The 17,446-nt window shown below is 46.0% G+C and overlaps 1 protein-coding gene across 1 annotated transcript in view; it reads right to left on the bottom strand.

The window, feature by feature from the left end:
• ripor1 (RHO family interacting cell polarization regulator 1) overlaps nucleotides 1-17,007 on the bottom strand; it is a 65,907-nt gene extending 48,900 nt beyond the window's left edge. Inside the window, exon 1 of the mRNA XM_018726660.2 lies at nucleotides 16,864-17,007. The gene's annotated coding sequence lies outside the window, so the exon portion shown is untranslated. The remainder of the gene's footprint in view (nucleotides 1-16,863) is intronic.
• Nucleotides 17,008-17,446: the final 439 nt, after the last annotated feature.

Raw genomic sequence — 17,446 nt, forward strand, 5'->3', positions numbered from 1 at the left:
TTGTTCTTTTACCTTATAAAACTGCAAAGCTGGAAACAGTTCCCCAGGTGATGAGCATTCGCTAAACTGAGGAAGAGGCTCAGAGGGGATCAGAAAAGCATAGAGGGAAAAAGTGGGGGAAAGCCCAAGAGCCAAGAGAAGGGAAAAAAAAAAAGAGCACAGGAAATGGAAAAGGGTGTGCGCCCTCAACTTATCTCCGGTTCAGCTCGGGAACGTGTCTCACTGGGAGCGCTGACATTGCTGCTGCTTATCCCAGATTGCTTTTCACAAACATCTTTGCTCAGACACCCAATGGGCTGCCTGAAAACTCCAGATAAGGTCAGCCGAGGCTGATGGAGAGGATGCAGAGAAAATATGGGGAACAGGACATATAACATGAGAGTGTTCAAGTCCTAGGAAGGACTCAGCCGTAGAACCCAAGGCACTCAATCTGAGCAGCAAACCAAAAGAGGGCGGTATGTACAGTATATACGTATCGCGTATTACACGCATATTCTATATAACATGCAATATATACATATACTGTACATCATATACACATTTTCACAAGTTTAATAGCCGTAAACATTTGGGACACGTTTGGGGGTGGCTTGGGCTCTTCTCTGGACACTTTAACAAAGTCCCGAGACTCTCAGGGGTCAAGACGTATTGTCACTCATGTACAAGAAGATGATATAGCTGTCAAAGCATGATGTCACCCTCCAACGGTGAGGTAAAGGACTGAACTTACTTAAAAACTTGATGTAATACTCTACAGAAGGAGGCAGCTCCTCTCTTCTCTTTTTGGAGATCGCCGTCCTTCTTCCTGCTTTTATTCTGTAATCCTCCGGGGCAAAATTCTTATAGTCTCTCGCTTGCTCTCATGCATAATGAAGGACTGCTTAATTACTAATGGGTAAATCGATTGCTACAATCTGTTGAGCCCATTTGTGGAGGGATAAATTTCCCACTGTGTGATGTCCCCCCTCTTTGGGGCCACACATCTACATCTACAGCAGTTCTAGGTTTAACCCCAACACCACATCAACCAATGCCGGCTCACTTTAGGAGCATTCTGAGTCCTGCTGTATTATGTCAGATATAACTAAGGACAGTCTATCCAGTCCACGGTCCTAATGACACCACGATACATCATTCAACATCAGTATTTTATTTACTGCATGCATTTTGAAATAGAATGAATGGACCTTATTGAAAAACGGAAAGATGACGGATGATGTCAAAGCTCAGCTGTTAAGCGCGTGGGCCGAGTTTGCTATACAGAAAGATCCGCTTCTCTCATCAGCACCAGCAATGCTTGCACAACAGGCTGAGAGTTAGTTGAAACTAAAGCAGCGCCTGCAAAAAAAAAAAAATTCAAGCTGAAGTGACGTGCACTGTTTGAAAAAAATTACAACCTGATTTAATCGGTTTTGGGTCACCAGCCAGCAGTAACATGGTGAAAGCACCAGTATGCTGTGTAAACAGTTCTAATAATCTCGTTTCTCTTCTTCGCTCTTATTTACATTTAATTATTAATTTATGAACAACTTTCCCCCCAATTTTCTCTCTGCTTCATATCAGTGTTTCTCAGTCCTTGTCAGGGCAAATCCCCTATATGGGCGATTTCAAAATATTTACATTATACTGCAAGAATTATATATCAAACTTCAGTCTCTTATTATTTAATCAGTTCTTTTCTGTTAATGTTTTACAATTAAATAAGAGGAATGGAACATAAGAGTATACTATCTCATATAATGTGTCAAATGGGAAAGCAGAATACTAATAAGCTATTTTTAAAATGTTTTTCTCAACTTAAAGTCTAAAGAAAATGGGAACAGTGTGTGACAAAGCTGTCCACAGCCAATGGCACCCATGGCACCTAGCACCTTCTTACACGTACACATTTAGACCTAATCCTGGATTCGGGGTCCGGCTCTCACAGCGGGCGTGTGTTTGTGTGTCCGTGGGAGCGTTATCCAATTAAGCCCATTGTTTTCCTAAGAACGGCTCCCCCACGGACACACAGTCCTCTGAGAGTACGTAGGGATCAAGTTATCACATATCACTTTTGACAACCAACAGCTCCTCCCATCCTAAGAGTGATCATGTATGACAGAGTGTTAACCAAGCCATCCTGTGTTCTCTTAGTGCCACTCTGTATTTCTCATACAATCTCCTTTCGCTCACACTCATATACAAGTTCTAGAATCTGATCCTTGCATATTTAACAGCACAATACTAGGAATCTAGACAGCTGTGAGTGTTCGGACCCAAAAGTTGCAGGTTTGATTTCCACCTCCAGCTGTAGTACCCTTGAGCAGGGTACTTACTGTAAAATTGCTCCGGTAAAAATTGCCCCACTGTATAAATGCATAAATAATGGTAAGTAACATTGTAAGTTGCTTTGGAGAAAAGTTGCAGCTATATGAATTTTTGTAAATTTGCCTTCTAGCACTCCTGGCAGGAGGGCTCCAGTGATGACAAACACAAAAGTCCTCGAAATGGTCAATAACACAACCGATTAGTTCATCTGCATACGGCTGAACTTTGGGCGAGTAGATATTGAAGCGACTGGACAGTTCAATGCATCACAATATTACTTCTAAAATATTTGTCCAGAATTTTCAAAAACAAATTCGGATAAAAATCGGTAAAGAGTAATACAAAATTTAAAAAAAAAAAAAATTGATTTCAATATTTGAAGTGACTTCTTACGTAAAAGTTTAAAGAATTTATTTTGTCTTGCTCGTTAATCAGCTAAATGAAACTCAAAATTTAAAAAAAAAATCACTTACCGCACTATCATACAAAACGATTTTAAAAAAATCATGCACGTCATACATTGGAATGACCAGACCACCCTTTCTCTCTACGAGTCCAGTCATTTGAGGATGCACTGTAAATACAATACCTATTGTTTGAAAGGAATAAAATTACTGCTGAAAATGGTTTATTTTCCTTCACGATCATGGAAGCGATCAGGACGGACGGGGAAAGAGCGGTGAAATATTTTCAAATTTAACTTCAAAATTTTCAGTATGCTTCTGGTGCGCAGGCACTAAAAGCCACATCCAGATATTCCCTGGGACAGATTATATCGCTGCAAGACCACCAGCACCACTCAGGGTATCGCCCATTTCCGCACGGTGTTCTTGAAATGCAGGACCGGGTCTTACTGGGGATCTAGCAGATCTGAGCCTCCCGCACCTGGACATTGGACCGTGTCCAGGCCCCTGCGGTAATTAAACACCACCGGAGGGCCTCCTTTTGAAAGACCCGCTGAAGGCCTATGGGGAATTGGCCCATTCCCGTTCCAGCCCACCCAGCCAGCTTTCCCAAAATCACTCTCTTGCTGCTTTAGTGCAGATGTCCTCCACAGGACCTTCTAAGGGCCTCGAAACAACCCCGAGGACCCAGAGAGGGACCTATCACCGGCTTCGAGGAGCAAAATGAAAGCAGAAACTAGTGCATTTCCCTTCCAGAGGAGGCACGAAGCGCCAACATGCTTCTCTTGCATTTGGAGGAGGAGTCAATGTGATCCGTGTCCACTTTTTGGGCTTAAGCCCAAGTATATTCCTCCCTCTGCGCATGACCCTCTGACAGAGCCATAAATAGCTGTGCGTGTAGCGCTGAGCAGTAAACAAGCGTAAACACAGGAAACGCACAGAGCGACCATCGAGAGCTCAGCGTTTCCTGGTAGCAACTCAAAGTGCTGCTCATCCTCAGCGATGACCTTCATAGCCTGAAACCTCCATTGAGGTTCTCTGCTCGTTTCTGAAAGTACTCTGAAAATGAGGAAGGAAACAGGCAGCAATGATACGCTTCATCAAGGGGGATGGCACTTCCGCACCCATTTTTCTCTAGCCTCCTCTCGCGTTGGACTACCTTGCTTATTGGTTGCGAGTGCTTCTCCTACAAAACCCATCCACGCCTCTAAGGTGAGGGCCCGAGAAGGTGGGGTGGGGGAGGGGCCGACTTGAAGAAGACCTCTCTGCGGTCTCTCCCGGGACTATGAGAAATACGGGAGAGGGGGAACACAGGCGCTCTTTGTTCGCACTCGATGGGGACCGATGAATGGAGGTAGGCAGCAGTCGGGGAGTGTCGCACTGTGTCTGCGAGGGGTTCGCCCACTGTGCGCCCACCCAGTCATCTCTCAGGTCACTCACACCTCACATCACCTTAAATTACTAGCAAGACAGCGATGGGTGACTTTGGTTAGGAAAAAAAAATTCAGACATACCCCAAGATAGAAGCATTAGGTTTACAAGAAATTTTGTTTATTCAGGTGCGGCTGGCGTTTCCAGTAACGGTATTATAACGGGAAAAGAACTACAGTAATTAAACTGTACTGTTAACAAGTAGGTGTTTTAATGCTCTTTTCTTGCCAACATTTGATAAAATCATTTTATGTGTTAGAGCCTTGAAGAAAGACACTGTGAAATATACAATTTTTCTTTTAATAACAACTTTGCACAGTCAGGAAAAATGTCTCCTTAAATTCTAACTTTAAAAAAGTGATCAAAGGGGTTTTATGCGAGTTTTTACCCTACTAGTAGTGAAGGAAAATAAACCCGGAATTAGATTTTTTTTAAAGCTTATGTGGTTGTCGATAACAAATATTTTACAAAAACAGTTTATTACGTCAAAGGTCAGCATCTTCTTTTCAACACACAGGTTTAATACCACGACACCAATTTGCCAAATATTTCGTCACGTTTACGAGGACCACATTTAGATTTTGATTGCCTGCTGACAGCTTATTCTCAGTTATAGTTTGGCTCGTGCCACATTAAATTCGAATTCAGCCTCGACTGGACCCCCATTTGTTAGTTTCACCTTTTATGACGTTCTCAACCCTGTCATAATGTAGTGTCACCTGTTATACTCGCGGTCCCTGCTTGGACTGTCCGGACAATGTCAACTTGTTCGGTGAGTGTGTGTGTGTGTGTGTGTGTGTGTGTGTGCGTGCATTCGTTGAGTTCTTTTGTCTTTATTGCTCTGTTTTCTGCATTAAAGGTTGAAATGAAAAAAAACACCGAGCATCACATATATGTCTGTTTTGTTTGTGTACGGTACGTGAAAACTACAAAAGAGCTGAACGAGCACCGGCAGACATACGGTATTATAGAGTAATTAATGAAGGGAAACTACCCTGTATGTTAAGCTATGATAACTAATGTCAATCACTGAAGTGGGACTGTCACTTTTAATGGGATTCCGTGATATTTCGGCATAAATGGGTGTCAGTTTTGTTGTTCGGGAACACCTGGCATTTCTACCATTGAAACTGCTGGTAATTATGTATTTTATTTGCAGGAATTCACTTTATGAAGCATTTTTGGAGAATAAAGTAGGCTGTAAAGTAGAATGTGCTGCTTTTACATGACTGAAAAAGTGATGGTCATCCTGCGCCAGTCTGACAGTTTTTCCTCATCCAATCTTTCTGCTTTAGCCGATCTCATCTCCTCCACTGCCCCCAGAATCTCTGTTTAATGTATCCGTTTCGCTCCTTTTTCAGTCACAACAACTTTGTCTCCTCCACGGTGGTGGAACGGAGCTGAACAGACACCCTTCCTTAAATTTTGCTCCTTTTTCTAAACTTTTGGTTCTTTCCTGACCCATTCTATGTTACTCCCTGCTTATCTCTGTCCATTTTTTTCTCTCCCATCATCCCCCTATCCTCCATGTACAGGCTTCCCGCTTGATGTGAGCTCCCAGATGCTTGACCTTCAAGCTCTAGGTCATCCCAGGCCCTTTCCGCTGTCCCACACCTCTCTTTCGGTTAGCTCCCAGTTGTACGGCCAAAGGCTGAGCGACAGCTCATATTGGCTGTCAAAGGAACTCAAAGTGAGGGTTAAATGGGCAATTCAGGGCGAGACAGTTGCTTTATTAAGTAATCCAAATAACCACCCAAACAAATTCCACCCCCCAAATAACCAAGGTACGCGTCCATGTCCTTCCCTCTCCGAAAACGCTCCACTTTTATTATATTATAAAGACCCGCACTGCCGAAGGGTGCTCCCTTCCAGCAGGAGCTACTATTCATTGTCAATAGTTGATGGGAACAAGAATTGCGGGGATATGTAAAATAGTCGTCCGACTGCAGAGGGGACTGCGAGGGCCCATAAGGTGGTGAGCACATGTTCGTTGGTGTAAAAGGCAGGCTTGAGGTGCAGGTATTTAAGAAAGGTTCATTGGACCAAGAGCAGTCTTTACTTTGTACTTCTTAACACCGCTCACTGTGCGCTGGTGTTGTAATAAACGTTCGTGACGGACTGCTTCTGTGCATCTTTCTTTCTTTACCCCATCGCAGCTACAATATCATATATAGACGAAGTCAGATTCAAGACATTTTTTTTCTTGTACATTTTTCTTTTCACTTTTAACACCTTTAAGTCAACCTAGGAACTTTGGAAAGGTCATCTAAAGATAAACAAGAGGAAACTGAAAAATGGGAAACAGATGAGACAATCCACTTGTTTTGGGCCAAAGGCAAGTGTCAGAGTATCCTTGTCAAAGACTGCCTCCCACTGGTGGTAAGGGTGATCACTTTCTAGAAGATCCACACACACACACACACACACAAGCCATCTGAAATCGCTTGTCTCATATGGGGTCACGGGGAGCCAGAGCCTAACCCAACAGCACAGGGCACAAGGCCGGAGGGGGAGGGGACACACCCAGGACGGGACACCAGTCTGTCGTAGGGTGCCTCAAGCGGGACCCGAACCCCAGACCCACCGGAGAGCAGGACCCGGTCAAACCCAATGCGTCACCATGCCCCCCTTTCTAGAAGATCCATCCATACAATTTCAATAACCGCTTATCCTACAACTGCCAGTCCCAGAAGAACTGGGAGTAAGGGGGGCTGGCGGAGTGCACCGTGGTTGGGTTAACAATCCATTGTAGAGTAGACTTCTTAGAAGATGAAAATCATGAAACTGTGACAATGGAAGATTCCTTTATACCTTCATATTGTCACACAGCTCTAGTTAAATGCAATTGACAGCTCAGTAAAATGCAGCCCCGCAGACGAGAGAGTACGGAAGGTTATACAAACGGAACCTGGAGATAAAAGACACACTCAAGGCCACTACTGTCCATTGCGGCAGTGTGTGCCACCATCAGATCCCACGCAGCGACAACTGGAGAACAATGACAAAGAGGACGAACGCAGAAAATGCATTTTGTTTGATTGACTGTTTCGGAAGCTAACGCATGAGTAAAAGCAGATTCCCGTGTGGTCCCTCTTCATAAACACTCATTGGAAACACATATGATTCAATCTGACACCTTCTATACAGTCACAGCAGACCTTCCTTATTATCAGCACAATCATACTATAATGACTGATTGCTCAAGTTATTGTTATTTCATCCATTTCCAGTAAGTACTGGTCCCAACGAAAGGAAGTGATGGTTGAGAACCTGTCCTGAAAACACAGTACATGAAGGAATTTATACTAGTACATCACACACTAAGCAGGTTCACAGCAAACCAGAACCTAACCCAGCAAGACAGGGCGTGAGGCTGGAGGGGACACACGCAGGGCAGGACGCCAGTCCATCGTCAGGCACCCCAAGCAGGACTTGAACCCCAGACCCTCCGGAGAGCAGGACCCAGCCAAACCTGCTGTGCCACCACGCATCCAATGAGAACATATGAATTCCACAGAGACTGTGCCAGTTATGAACCTAGAACTGAATACACAGCCCAGGGGTTGCGAGAGTGCGCTGTAGCCCACTGTGCCACCATGCTGGCCTACTGCTGTCATTTGTTAAAAATCCTACATTGCACGGCAGTAGGTGTACTTAGGTAAAAGATGTACACGGTGACGGGTGAATTCAATACTGTATTAAAAAAGGTTAATTAATAGCTGTCACAGCTGCACAGAAGCAACATGATCAACAATAAAGTGCGAAAGATGGTGTGTGTGTCACGCCCTCCTCGGTGCAACGAGGAGCACCTCCGGTGGATCAGGGAACGACCACATAAAATATCGCTCTGGAGCACACTCAAGTGCGGAACCTTGTTCAGCATTTGATCATCATCATCATCATCATCATCATCATCCTTGTAGGCTCCTTAACTCCTTACCTTTCCTGTTCCATCCGGCCTCAACCCTGTTCTCCCGTCTCCCTTCCCTTCCCATCTCTCTTTGGAGCCTTCGTTTTTCTCGATGTCCTGCTTGTCTCACGGATTTCCCCTCCGGTAACGTTTGTGCATCGGCTACCCTCGGATTGTCTCGTGACCACGGCTTTTGGATTCCCCTTCCGAACCCTGATGCCCCGCGCTTGGGTCCGATGGCTTCCCTCCGTTGTGACACCTTGACGGTGTGTTTGTAGGGTGTGGTTGGGACGGTGCCCTGGGGGTCCTCCACTATCAATATTACAGTAGAGCTAAATGGAACGTAGAGACATTACCGGCTTCCCCCACGCACACAGCCTAACCCCTCACACATGCAACGTGAAAGTGATTTACCACATCTGAGGATACGAGTGCACTTACATACCTTCACGTTGCCACAAACACATCCCCACACACACTACAGTCAATTACAATAGATACCTTTGTATGTTGATATACACGACATTGCATATTTATAATTTACCATATTTATTATTTTCTAGTAACACATGAATAGAATATTTTTTATCAATAGTATTAACTAAACCTCATGTCAATAATCATTTTTCTCCACTTTTTCCTTACATTGTACATGGAAACTCAAGGGAGGGGAGCTATTGTCGGCCTACTCCGGCAAACCTATGCCCACCCATTCTGGTGCCCTTTTACCAGGAACTAGTGGAAGACTGGCCCCGGTCTTTGAGAACAATGTGGGCAAAAATGACTATTATTTTCCACTGACTCTGAGGTCATGGTCGCCTGTGTCAGAACACAGCATTATCAGGACCGAGAGATGATATCAAAGGAATGTACTTCTGTATATAAAGGTGAACAGCTGGTATAGGACATTTAAATCAATATGAAAAGAAAAGCAGTTTGAAATCCATAATAAAACCAATAGATCCATGGGCAACACAGTTTGCACAGCGGTCTGATAAACAACGCAGGGCAGTCTGTAGCCTGCTGTGGGGGCCATCGCATTGAAACTCACACTTTAAAAAAGCTGTGGAACGCAGAGTTTACCAAATGAACTGAGAGGGCTGTGCGTTGCCACGGCAACAGTGTGCTTAGTGAACAGTGACACAATCTTATCTTCCAAACCATTGACTAATCAAGGAGTGAACGAAACACACCAGTGCTCTCAGTGAGCGTGTTGGTCATGTAGCGCCAAGAACGGAGGTCACTGTTCTTACTGTCGGATCCATAAACGGGGCACGATGGATTATAACCGGCCCTAACTCTTCAAACGCATCATATTTAACATACAGTGGCTTCCAACTCTAGCGACAGTAAATCCTTGCTTTTTGTCAGCAGGAAGGCGAAACACCCACTGACACGTGTTGTCAGACTCAATCTCGAGTCTCTCACACTGACTACGGTACATTTACATCACATTTACTTATTTGATGGTTTTCATCAAGGCATCTGCGTTAAGCTGTTTACACTGTTTTACTCATTTACTCAGCTGGGTAATTTTTACTGGTGCAGTTGAGGGTAGGTTCTTTGACCAAGGATACTAGAGCAGGAGGGGCGGTTTTAACCTGCTCCATTGAGTCAAAGTCGGTAGTTCCAAACACTGCATCTGCTGCCCCTGTAAGTCTGAATAAATCATTTTTTAGTGTCTTGGACCACCGCGCTGTCTCCACCGGTGCGGAGAGACCGTGCACACCCGTACCAGTCTGGCAACAACTGCCAAGGCAAAGGACGCACACTGTGGAAGTCCTTACTGCCCAGCTGTAAGGTTACGAGATCAGGTGTGTATCCCACTACTTGCATTAAAGCACTGCAGCAGCTCAAGGTGAGAATTGGATTGCAGGCTCCAGTATCAAAAGGAATGACCCCCGAGCCCATCACCGGGAGTCCAAGGCCTTTTAGGTAGACTTCTGGAAACAAGAGACTTCGTTCAAGTAGGTGCGTAAAACACAGGATAGACAAATCCTGATACCCTCCTACCATTTTTTTTTTAAAAATAATATTATAAAATACACAAGCAAGCAAATACAATGCCAGAGTAGTGGCTGATAAAAGGCTTTATCTGGTGATGCTCATGAAGTTACGGTGCATGAACATTTACACCATACATGAGCTGGAGAGATCTTGGGCGAAATGGGTCTGGGAAAGGTGAGTTTTCAGACCCTTCTTGAATGTAGACAGAGTTTCAGCAGTTCTGAGTGACGGGGGAAGGTCATTCCACCACAACGAAGCCAGGACCAAGAACCTCCGTGCTTTACCTTTCGTGTCCGGGTCCACCAAGCGAGCAGAAGTAGACGAGCGAAGAGGTCTGGCTGGGGTGTAGCGGTTGATCGAGTGACTAACAAATCATTGCTATTCTAAAAGTTGTTTACCAAGGTTAGTAGTTTTTGTTCATTTCACAGCGAAACAACATTCCCTGTTCATTGACACCAAATCAAGTATTGTCCAAAATTTGAAAAAAAGGAAAAAATATTAAATTATAACCGAGTGAATTTTACAGTTATAAAGAGCCTTTTCAAACAAGTGACCTGAGTCCTTATCAAAGAGGTCAAAAACATACAGAAGAAGTATAACCAAGCAAGGAGCAGATTTTGTGTGGATGAAAGGGCATAAAGCGAGAGAAAAGAAAATAAAGAGTTAAAAACCTCTGGGTGTCCATTTACATTTATTCACTTAGCAGATGCTTTTCTCCAAAGTGACTTGCAATGAACTCTAGTGTTGAGCCCACACACCTTATTTACTATGGTGACTTACACTGCTAGATACACTGCTTACACTGGGTCACTCATCCATACATCAATGGAACACACTCTCTCTGTGTCACTCACACACTATGGGGGAAACTGAACAGGAGGTCCTTAGACTGTGGGAGGAAACCAGAGCACTCAGAGGAAACCCACACAGATATGGGAAGAACATGAAAACTCCACAGAGGCTGCGGTGAGGATCAAACCCACATTCTCTCACACCACCCATGCACTGTGAGGCAGCAGCGCTGCTCGCTGTACCACCGTGCCACCCGTGACCAACACCTCAAAATGAATAGGCACGATAAAAACTTAATGAAGAAAAGCAAACAAAATATTTGGAAGTGAAGTGTGGGTGAAAGTATCTCTGAAACGACCTCCTTGACACCTACCCCATCAGTCTAGTCTACACACACACACACACACACACACACACACACACACACACACACGGCGCTCTGCTGGAGTGAACGCTTCTTCAGAATTGCCTTGTGGGTTCGTTTATGCAAAGCGAGCGTGAAAAACCCTTCGAAGAACTCCGAAGGTGATCTCAGGCTCCTCTTTCCCAGGTTGCGCACGGAATGAAATAACTCGACGTCGAAGACTTTCCGGAGCGCCCGGCTGCCGCGCACAGAGGCGAATCCCTTCAGTCACGGCTTCGCCAGCTGCCACCTGATAACACCATCCCACGCCGTCTGCGCAAAATCACTCACGCGGATCCTTTCTATTTCCTTTGCCATTCACGTGTCCGAGCACCTTATACGTATATCTGCCCCACCCCGTGCAATCCGCCCCGGTTAAACACCCGCTGACCCTGCACCGAAGGCTTTGCCTCCCATCTCCAACTGCTGGGCTGCTGGCCAGTCCTCCCCCTCTTCTCCTAAAACGCACCCACGCATCTGCACTGACAAACACTTCCTCTTTTTCTGACCAGCACGTATCTTCATTTCTGCCACACACAATGGAGCCTTTCCCGCCAACCTTCTGTAAACTGCACGAGACGGGCGATGCCAACAGCCAGGACCGAAACTGCTGTTTTAAAAACGCTCCGCGACACAAATCGCTGCGATGAGACCCAACGAGCTGCCGTTCAGGAACCGCATTATCGTCGCTCGGGAAAACGCCATGGCGTGGCCGCCTTTCGCTCAGCTTATTGTTTATAAAGTGTACACCGCATTCCACGCCGAAGGGATCCGTGTGCGTCAGCGTTCCCTCCAGACGGGTCGTTCTGAACTTATGTGATGTGAGCAGACTCCTCCAAAGAAGCTTATTGTGATCCTTTTGGTCTCACTGAATAAGGCGGGTGGCAAGCTGACCGCGCTGGACTCTCAACAGCATGAACAACGTGACCTTAACGTGACCCTAAACTGACCCAACGTGACCCTAACAGGACTACGCTGCGGCCCCACACGCAAGCGGCGCAAAATCAAATTGCAGCGGTCCTTGGTTTTGGCTCCGCTCTGATGGAACGAGCTCCCTTTGTCCCTCGGAACTGCTGAATCCCTTCTCAAAGCATATTCCTTTGGGACTCACTTCTCTCCTGACCCCCCCCATCTGCTCCATGAACGTGCGCTACACTATGTGTTCTTACTTTTATACGCAGCGACGCATGTAATGAGCTTTCTGACAAAGAGGAATGTATTTTCACAAACTGACTGCGCTTTCAAAGCTGTGTGTCTTCATCTGTATCTTTGTGACGTGCACTTTAGGTTACTCCGGTTAATTTAGCATCTGCGAAATGCACAAATGCAAACGTAACTGTACTTTACCCTGTTTTTTAACAGCGGCCTAGGATGGAGCAGTGATATTTGACGCCGCTCTTACAGGTAGCTTGGACTTCATATTTTGGAAGAGCTCACAAAAAAACTGATTTATTTACCTTCTTCCAACCGCCACCCACCCACGCACCCACTCACCAATTCTCCCTCATCCTCGCTTGCCCGGCTGCCCTTCCCCACCCTCCCGCACACTTCGTATCATTCCACCACCCTGGCAACAAGGGTGCTGGAGACCATAACACCACAGTTGTTGACTCGATGACGGGACCGATCCGGACCCCCGCCCACCCCCACCCCCAGTTTCAGGCTTGGGCGGTGAATCGAATCCACTGACATTCGCTTCTCTGAGGAGGACGAGCTTGTCCGGCGGAGGCCCAGGGGTCTGGGCAGCGGGCGGTGGGAAACACACGTGCACACACAAGTCGTGTTGTCTTTGCGCGGACAGCGGAGCTCCCCGTTCCGGCCAGGGCGCTTCAAGGGGAAAAGGCGCCCTGGAGATGTGCCAGGGGTGACCTTGGCACGAGGCTAAAGGCAGCACAGCGCCATGGGAACGCTTCGCACCGATCCGTGGAATTCTTCCCCCGCAGAACCGCAAACGTTTTGCACACTACCCTGCTGGTCTTTGTGTTTAATCCGCGGTTATAAATCGAGAGGAAAGCTTTAAAAAAGCACTTCCTGGGAAAGAGGACGACTCCGGGAGACAGACCTCCTTTCACCGCATCCACAAAGAAACGTCTTTTCGAAACAAGGCAATCTGGGATGAGATCAAGGACAGGGGTCTGCGTGTTGCCGAAACACACGATATGCTTCGCGTGTTGTTGCGCAAGAGGGTGTGCTCCTTTTTATTTTTTTTTTCTTTTTAATAAGAAAAAAGCGCTGAGCCACGGCAAGATAGACAGAAACGGCACGATGGGAAATTGCAAATGCGCCATCCTGCACAAAACAAGCGCAGAAGGTTGCAATATTTCACAGCTGTGATCACACAGCACTATCTAAGAAGTTCCGAAAGGGGAGTTCCATTTATTCTAGAATCCAGCCCAACGGTCGTGCAGATCAAATGTTCATTTTTCTAGGGGGACCGTGTTAAAGACCCACATTCCTAGAGAGGGAATTTCAGGTGTGGACCGTAAACAATGAAATGCATTTCTTTTCCAAAAACGTTAGAGCAATCGGTGTACGGTCCATAACTTTGTTAAACACAGATTGTGGCCTTTAGCGTAACGAGAGAAGAGAGGGGCACAAATGAGCCATTTTTCTGAGGACTTTTCGAATGGTTCTGCCTTTTAGGTTTGAGTCCCACACGAGAGGAACTGACTCCGTGATATAAAAGTTTGCGGAAGAGGAGCGATCGAACGCGGAACACGTGGTTCACCCACGCAAACCAAAAGCCCCCCCACAGTCGGTCCTGGTTCAAGGCACATGGGTTCAGAAGGGGTGGAGTCACGTTACAGGAGCCCCCTACCGTAGCCGATCGTTCCATAAATGCACCACTATAATTACGGATATTGTTATGTATTTGCTTAAACAGAGAGCCTCATCCTAAGTAATTGAAAAAAAAGTTTACATATTTTCATTTATACTATCATATAGCTTACAAGTACGCTTAGAAGTTCCTATAGGAAGGTTAGTATCTTCTTTTTAAATTGGTCAAAGCCTTTCACGGTATCTGTATAGATACCCTACACATGTCTGGTATTGTAGTAAACGGATATCCTACAACCGTTAACGAAAATCATTCATATTCTGAGTCTGTCAGTAATGTGCCTGTTTTATTCCCTTTCTCTTTTTTTGTCGTTTTTCATTTTATTTTGTACTCACATAAAACATTTTATGCACTCTTCAGCTCTAGCTGCCAGTTCCCTACAATACATCACCTCTTGAATTCATAGACCTCATTAAATCACCTCCAAAACATCCCCGCAGTTAAATAATCCCACTGAAAAAAGCACTTTGATGTTTAAGTCAAATATAATACCCATCCATTTTTAATAACTGCTTGTCCTGATCAGGTTCGCGGTGATCCGGAGCCACTGGGTGCACCGCTGGAGGGTACACCCTGGATGGGACGCCAGTCCATCGCAGTGTACTAAATATATTATACATTTACATGCACACACACACACACACATACACACACATCATCTCAAACTGCTTGTCCCATATGGGGTTGCAGGGAACTGGAGCCTAACCCGGCAACACAGGGCGAAAGGCTGGAGGGGGAGGGGACACACCCAGGACGGGACGCCAGTCCATCGCAGTCTACTAAATATATTATACATTTGGGAAGTCTTATATTAATATGGGAATCTAAGTGAATGTGGAAAAATGTTGAGCTGTCCACTGACAAACGTGTTTTAGGGGTAGAGTGTGTTGAGCATCTTCTGCCCTGAAGATCTATAAACAGCCCTGTAGGCACACACCCACAGGTCAGAGTATGTAAAAAGTATTCTTCTGATGGGTGAAGTAAGGGAGGAGCATATTCCCTCAAGGGTGTTATGTTGCTCAACAAAGCCTGAAGCCCAGCGGGTGAGAAAAGCAGGTGGTTCGCAGCATGCTGTTTTGAGGAAGTGTGTGTTTGAATTTGTTCCTCCTGACTCTGCGTAAGAGCTGTGCTTCAAGAAACAGAAATAATATTTGTAGAATTGCTTATAATTAAAAAAAGCAAAACCACAAGCAATAAGACGACAGAGCCACGCAAAAACCCAAAATCAGCTGAAAATAAACCTCGCAGCATCACTCAGCCAATGCTGACAAACCAAACAATTCAGTGTTTCCAGGAAACTAGAGTACAGTGTATTAATGACATAATTTTGCATCCTCTCGAAAAAAAAAAAGTGTAGGCAAAACATATTGTGTGCAGTCACTTGCCCAGGTCTTCTTCTTTCTTACATGAATATGTAAATACGGAGATCATAATTTAATCAGGCTAAAACAAACTGTGGATCAATACTGAGAAAAAGCCACCCTGACCCCTTATAATTAAAGAGCTTTTGTGTTCTTTATGGGCCCGCCCTCTGTGTCCGGAGCACCGGAGGCTGTTCCATCGGCGAGATGCTGCTGGTGAACCACACAACCAGAGCTCATACGGTAGGATCAGTAAGAGGACGACAGGCGGGCTCTCATATCCGTGAGGCGATGACACGGACGTAGCCCTTCTCTATTTTGACACTCAAAGTAACGGCGTCCCTTTGTCTATCACCTCACACATACATACACGCAAAATCAAAAGCGGTGACCTCAGCATCACTGACATACCCCTTCACGTTCACATAATAGAACCGCATGACAAGCAAAGTGAATGTGAAATCGGCCCTCACCTCCGAAATGTTTGGGTCACCTGTCACAAGTTGCGTGATATATAGACCGATGGTGCAGTGGACACGGGGCGGTAAACACGGTCATCCAATGAATCATGCGTTCGACCGTAAATATGGACTGTTGGAATAATCCCACTCATGTTTATGACTGAGGTTCGAGTATCTTTTTTTAAAGAGAAGTAATTAATATAGATAGATAGATAGATAGATAGATAGATAGATAGATAATGTTTATCTATATTATACTGTATGCAGCTGCTACACAGGAAATCTACAGCAGTCAAACAAGCTGCAAAGTTGTGCGAAACACCACATCATCATAACAATGTGCCAAGAGCTGCTATGAGGGACTGTTAATTTTGAAGTTAATTTGAACCAGAATATTGAACATAATTACAGCTCCAGTTAAGGTCCAGATTCGTGAGCAGATTTGCACTTCGCATTTTATGAAGGAATAAATATAATGTAACTTTTCAGAGCAAAGTGACAAGGCTCCCTTTCTTTGCATACCTCCTACTTATGGTTTTACTCATACTTGCTTCATGAGTACTGTAATCTCATACATAGAGTACTGAACAAACACTTCCAGCTGCTGGCTGCTCGACGGCGCCTTTGCCTTTGGCGATACCTCCTGAGAATTACTGTGGTATACTGCGTACAGTATTTATATTTACTAGTATTTTACTCTGCACGACTTACTAGCCAAGTGACAGCTGTCAAAAGCGGTACTACGTCCTTCGAATCGATGTTCCTTCACTACCTAGTAACTCGGACAGCCCATCGCATCGGTGCGAACACTACTAACTAAAGAGAGATTAAACACCCGCAACGGACTGACACAGTCAGTGCAGTGAGTAACAGTGTGAAACAGTGTGAAACATGGTGTAAATCCAGCGCTCCGCCTCTGGCCCGGCCGCGGTCCCCGCACTTACTTACCACGCTATGTACGGTACGGTGTGTAGGGTGAGGTCAGCGCGTGTCGATCACGCTCCCACCTGCGCGCTGACACACGGAGCCTCGGCACTGACTGAGCGAGGCGCTTCCACTCAGCTCGCGCGCTCGCGCTGCCCCCGCGCTGCCCCGCGCCGCGATCGGGATCCGCAGCCCCTCCCCAGCCGTCCCCTCCCCCGCGCGCTCCCGACCCTCCTCGCGCCCGCGCTCCCGCACCCCCGCCCCTCAGTAATTCAGGAGCGGTGGCGCGTGTCGCCTCGCCTGGGCTGTGCGATCGGACGCGGGTTCGAGCGCCGCACCTTCTCTCGCGATGACACGTGTTATTTCCGATGGGTGTTCGTTCATCGCGCAGCCCCACTGGTGAGTGTGTGCAGTGTGCGTGTGTGGATATTAGCCGGGTGGCAGCTACAATGGACCCCCCCCAACCCCCCAAGGAGGAAGCGCCTCTGAAGTGAAGGATGCAGAAAAGTAGAGCAACAGAGAGCCGCGCTTCAGCAGCTGGTGGCCTGAAGTTGTGTTGCAGCCTGAAGGCTCCGGGTTTGAAGTCCCTCCTGCTGCAGTAGCCCTG

This window comes from Scleropages formosus, chromosome 7 (genome assembly GCF_900964775.1).
Source record: "Scleropages formosus chromosome 7, fSclFor1.1, whole genome shotgun sequence".
In the NCBI taxonomy this organism is placed as follows: Eukaryota; Metazoa; Chordata; class Actinopteri; order Osteoglossiformes; family Osteoglossidae; genus Scleropages; species Scleropages formosus.